We start from the raw sequence: 6000 nt of genomic DNA on the forward strand, positions 1-6000 counted from the left end.
TTATATTTCATTTCGCTTGTTTTCTTGGGTAAAAAGCCTCACTGAGTCTCAAGACTCTTTTCAGGAGGGTCCTGCCAAGTTTTTGCAGGGGGTGGGGCGATGGTTGCTGCTGTTTGTGAGTCCAATTGAGTGCATTTGCAGTGTTATTATTCAGCATTCGGAGGCCAATACCAGTTACATTGTGTGAGTTTTGTTTTTGCAATGCGGAGAACCCGGAGGAAACTCACGCAGGATAGGCGGGAGATCGTACAAACTCCAGAGAGAGACGCCCGACTTGAGAATCAAACCCAGCCCTCTCTTGCTGTGTGGCCGAAGTGCTATCACTGCGCCACCTTGCCGCTGATTGAAGAAGCGTGCCCACCGTGTAACGTGCCACGCCACAGAATCGAACCAGCGACGACGACGCGAGGATTGTGAGCGCAGCGACTGACCTTGACGCCCCGCTCCCCAATCTCTTGACGCTTGAGTCTAATTGTGAGGGCGCGGCCCCTGTGAGGCGCTGGGGTTGGGTTTGCAGCCAGACGGCACTGGTGGTGGTGGCGGTGGTGGCGGTGGTGGCGGTGGTGGTGGTGGTGGCGGCGGTGGCGGCGGTGGTGGCGGTAGTGTAGCGGTTAGTACACTGCGTTACGAACCCGGTGACCTGGGTTCGATTCTCGCTCATGGCCAACACCAGTGACAATTATCTGAACCGGTCATGGGCCTCCTCCGTTAGGTCGACTCGGCCTCAAATGAGTACCTGGTGCGGTGTGTAAACATCGTCACTAGGAAGACAAAGGCGGTCGGGCGTTATGCTGGCCACCCACCCTGTCGCGTACCGTTCCGGCCTTCATAGGTGTTTGCTATTAGCGCTTGCCCCATCATAGTCGTTGTCATGCGTGTCGGGTTCCACGCGTGTAGCACCGCGCGCGCACGCGAGGAACACGCGACGGAGCGGGAGGCGCGGGGCGCAGAGGGACTTACACGGAAGAAGAGAAGCACGCGGAAAAAAAAGAGGTGTGCGGCGGTCACAATTCTACATTCCCATGGCAGGGAGCAGTCTCTCCGTAAAGTGCCCGTTGTGGAGTGGGCTGAGCTGACCCGCGCGTTCCTCTGCCCGCGAGTGGAGCGCGTGACGGGCGGCGACGTCGTGACGGATTGGGCGGTCGTCCACAAACAACGCGGACAATTAGAGACGGGGAGGGAGCGGAGAGAACGGAAATGTCCAGAGAGCGAGCGAGAGAGAGACAAACACACACAAACAGAGACTGTGGGAGCGAGAGAGAGAGAGGAAATGTCCAGACAGAAAGAGAGAGTGAGAGAGAGCGAGAGAGATGCACGGGGAGATGGTGGGAGAGAGAGAGAAGAGAAGGTGCCACCGCTGATCCGGACGCGTTCACGGCGGACCCCAGGAATGTGAAATCCGAGCCGAGACGCCGCGCGGCCACCACCACCGCCGTGCAGCTACTGCCAAGAGGCGTTCGCCGAGGAGGAGGAGGTGGGGGAGGGAGGGAGGCTCGTGATAATTGTAGCCGCGTTTAAGGAGACCGCGTCACCCCAACCCTAACCCCGGCAACCCCCCACGCCGCCCCAACCCTCCCGGCCCCCACCTCTGTTGCACTCCTCGCACCGTCGCTGACATCCACTTGCCTACTAATTACCTCCTCGTTACCGCTCTCATTCGTGCACCAGGGCATAGGCGAGCGGAGGAGAGGGTGTGGGTGACTGTGTCTGTCTGTGTGTCTGCGCGTGTCTGTGTGTGTGTGTGTGTCTGTCTGTGTGTGTGAGGAAAGCGCACCACACTACGAACCCTGCCTCCCGAGTTCCATTCCCCGCTCATGGCCAACATCGCTGAAGATGATTTAAACTCGTCATAGGCCTCCCCCAAGCTCGACTTAGTCTTAAATGAGTACCTGGTGCAGTGTGTAAACACTAGCATTGGCGAAGCAAGGGTGGTCTCGGCCTTCATATGTGCTCATTAACAGCACTTTCCTCAACAGTCTGTTAAAGGCTATATGGGGGAACTTTGTCTTTTTTGTTTGTGTGCGTGTCCGTCTCTGCGTGGGTGGAGGTTGGCGCACCGTTCTACGAACCCTACGATCCCAGTTCAGTTCCCGGCCACGGCTAACGCCAGTGGCGAGTGATGATCTAAATTGGCAATGGGCACCCCCTTAGACGGCTCGGCCATATACATGTTTACACGCTGATGCCGCTGATGCCGCTGATGCCGCGTGTAAACATCGGCGCTGGCGTAGGTGAATCCGGCTGGCGCGTGGGTTCGGCGACACCCAGACCTGTTGCGACGTACCAACCTGAGCAGATGCTCGCTAATAGCACTCGCCCGGGCCATTTAGCTGTCGCGAGGCGCGGCTTGAGTGCTGCAGTAAAACCCCTTTGAAACTTTTCCAGGAACGTATTACAGCGGTCGCGTCCCGCAGAGGCGGTGGCTTCTGGCGCAGCGTTCGGGGTAGAGAGCACTTCCGTTCGTGCCGGGAGGAGGCTCGGGCCTTGCAGAGGGAGGGAGGCCGTTTGTTAGCCGAGCGTCTCTGACGTACTTCACCACTCTGGTCCGTGTGCGGGTTTGAGCCTCCGATGTAGCACGGTTGACTACGTACGTTGCGAAAGAAGTTCAACATACGTACGAGAAATGAGGGTTCGGTGCGCAGGTACCGTTTCGGCAATCGCCCGCGACCGATGTTGGCCGTTGTCCGGGAAACGGAGGTCGGGTCGCCGGCTTCACGCGCCAACCGCTGCGCCATCCTCCCGTCTCCACGGCAACGAGAGATTTTGCACTCGCCGGCGTGCGCTCAGGAGCCGTCGGGCTGTTTTTTTTCCGCGGTGAACGAGTCCGCTCACGAGTTGGAGGACACGGCCGCGTTTGAGCCGCGTTGCCGACTAACGTCACACGCAGTGAAACTAAAACTATGAACACTATTTTTATTTTACCAGGTAAGGCCCACTGAGCTGCTATGTAGTTTTTTTCCAGACGCGACCTGGCTATCGCAAGTGATAGCTCAACGAAGCGGTTTATTGTGGGGAACTTTATAGCAGCCAAACACTCGAAACGCACGATGGTGATTCTAAATGTGGAGGAGAAAACCGGAGGACTGGAGAAAAATCCACGTGACCATGGGGAGAACATGCACACTCAGGGTCGGGATCGAATCCACGACCTCTTCTATAACAGGCGAGGTAGTTAACATCTCGCCTCCAATGAATACGTGATTAGTCCCTCCCCTGGCCCTGCTTGGCCCTGACTCAAGATTCGGATGTTGGGTAAGGTGAGCGTAGCGCGGTTTGGGTCTGGCTCGGTGGGGCAAACAGCCGGTGGGAAAACGGCTCGTAGCATGGCTCTGATGTGCCAGCGGAAAAGGGGCACAGGTGACCGCAGAGCAGTGTGGTACAGAACTAGCATACAGAGCTGGGACAGGCAAGCAGAGAAATATGCAATGCAACCATCAGAATGCGTGCAATCAGAGCGGATCAGGCTGAACACAAATCGTATCGAAGCACTCACGAAAAGCAAACACGATGCGGCCATAAAACAGAGGGCAGAGTAACATCGAGTGAGCTGGGAATGCTATGATGAGCGATTGCACTTAATCTTTAACGTGGCGTGGTTTTGCGAGCCGCTGGGAAAAGGGCCCTCACCACGTGGAGGTCTGGGTGGTGGGGTCGGGGAGTTGATGGTGAGGGTCAGTAGCCATGATGTTGCAGGGTCCCCCTCAATGTGGGGGCCACGCTGGTACGGCAAGTCACATTTGGGTTCCGATCCAGCACAGCAAACAGCCAGTGGGAAATCGCCTTTACCGTGAAGGCCCCACGCCAGCTCTAAACGAAACTATTTTTTTATTTTACCAGGTAAGGCCCACTGAACCACGGTGGTGAGATGCTAACTACTTTGCCCGGTATACAGGAGGTCGTGGGTTCGATCCCGACCCTGATGCCTGCTGTATATTTTGAGTTTTCGCATGTCTCTCCATGGTTGTGTGGATTTTTCTCTGGGTCCTTCGGTTTTTCCCTCCACATTTAGAATCAACATCACGCGTTTGGTTGCTATAAACTGTCACGTGATGAGCCACTTCGTTGAGCTATCATTTGTGGCCAGGTCGCTTCTGAAAAAGAGCTACATAGCTCAGTGGGCCTTACCTGGAATTGTATTTAAATATTATTTTAGTTTATACAGTTCTTTTGCAGAAGCGACCTGGACAAAAATGATAGCCCAACGAAGTCACATATCATCACGTGGTCATTTATAGCAGCAGCCAAATAGTATAGACGGCTCGGCTCGGGTGTGCCAGTGGAAAAACATGGTGCAACTCGCTGGAAGAGGGGGGAGAAGGGTGAGCTGGTTGTGAGTGAGAGAAACGGAGAGAGGCACAGAGGTGCGATCGGACTGATGGGCCGGTATGGATGGGAGAGGCAGCCGCAGGGAGGGAGGGGGGTGGTGAGGGAGGGCTGGGGGGGATGAAAGGGGAGAGGTGGGGGCTGCGGTGAGGTTGAGCTGCTCAGTGGGAGGGAGGTGGGGGGGGGTCGGGGGAGGAGGGGGGCTTATAGCTGCTGTGGGAGGGGTGGCGCTGAGATTGCGCACTGGGGTACTAACGGCTCATAGACGCATTCATGAGCACATCAAAGTGCCGTGCCCCCCCCCCATTCCACCCCCTCCTCCCCCCTCCCGTTCTTTGTCGTAGACATTTTCACATGCAGATGAGTCTCACCAGCTCCCCGCTAGGGTAGCACTCTTGCGTGCGTGGCAACGTCCCGCAACCCAAGTTCGACTCCTGGCCGGGAGCCGCGTTCATCTTTTTCAGGCATTCCTCAGTGACGTCATCACGCTGTCCGCTGTGATTAAGGGCCGTTGCCTGAAACGCCGCCTCTTATTGTACCCCTCTCCAGGGCGGCGTTACCCAACGCCGAACGTGCCGAGCTGTTGTTGTTTGTAGCTGTTGCGTCGCTGCCGAGGCGGCATCGGTGGCATCGCCGGAACGTTCCCGATGATCCACGTCCATCGATGCCTCGACAGGTTTACCGGTTCCATCGCTCGACTTGTCGGGTAGCACCAAAATTAGCTTGGAATAACCTATCTACCTATTTTTATTTTACCAGGTAAGGCCTGCTGAGCTATGTAACTCTTGCAGAAGCGACTTTGAGACACATTATAGCTCACACGAAGTGGCTTTTTACGTGGAAATTTATAGCAGCCAAAAACTCTCCAACGCATGACGTTGATTCCAAATGTGGAGGGAAAAACCAGGGGACCCAGAGAAAAATCCACGCGACCACGGGGAGAGACGCACAAACTCCAAATATACCGCAGGGTCGGGATCGAACCCACGACTTCCTGTATACCAGGCGAGGTGCTCTCCGTGTGTGCTGCTGGACGGGAGGTGACAGGGCGGGGCTCTGTGAAATCGACCACCGCCGCGTGGGGTAAGCTCGGGGGTTTCCCTCCTTCTCTGGAGACGGCCGGATGGATGTGGGTGCAGTGGCCTTTTGAAAGAGGCCTAAGTATTTGACCACGATTAAAAAAAGACGTGAGGAGCGATGTTTGGTCGATGAGTTGACTTGGCCCACCGATGGTCGCGACTCAGGTGTGGGGTGTTAGCGCTGCACTACGCACCCGGCGACCCGAGTTCGATTCCCGCTCGTGGCCACCAACAACAGTGACGATTATCTGAACTGGTACTGAGCCTCTCCTAAGTCGACGGACTTAAATGCGTACCCGGTGCGGTGTGTAAACATCTCCACTGGGGAGACAAAGACGACTGGGCGTGGTGCTGGCCACCCCACCCCCTCGTGTGCCGTGCCGGCCTTCACAGGTGCTGCTCGCTAACAGCACTTGCCCCAACAGTCTATTGTTATATGGGGGATCTTTGTGTTTGTGTGTGAGTGTGTTGGTGTCAGAGTGTGTGTGTGTGCCTAGTGAGCGGTAGTGTAGCGGTTGGTTCACTGCGCCACGAACCTGGCGACCCGAGTTCGACCCGAGTTCAAGGGGTGGCAGCGAGAGGGGGCTGTTTTCATGCT

The 6000-nt window shown here is 56.3% G+C and overlaps 1 protein-coding gene across 4 annotated transcripts in view; it reads left to right on the forward strand.

Annotated features, from left to right (window-relative positions):
- LOC133348750 (AT-rich interactive domain-containing protein 1B-like) overlaps window positions 1–6000 on the forward strand; it is a 62994-nt gene that overhangs the window by 11920 nt on the left and 45074 nt on the right. The window lies entirely within an intron of this gene.

Source organism: Lethenteron reissneri, chromosome 28 (assembly GCF_015708825.2).
Source record: "Lethenteron reissneri isolate LAM-NWPU_2019-01 chromosome 28, ASM1570882v1, whole genome shotgun sequence".
NCBI classification, from domain to species: domain Eukaryota; kingdom Metazoa; phylum Chordata; class Hyperoartia; order Petromyzontiformes; family Petromyzontidae; genus Lethenteron; species Lethenteron reissneri.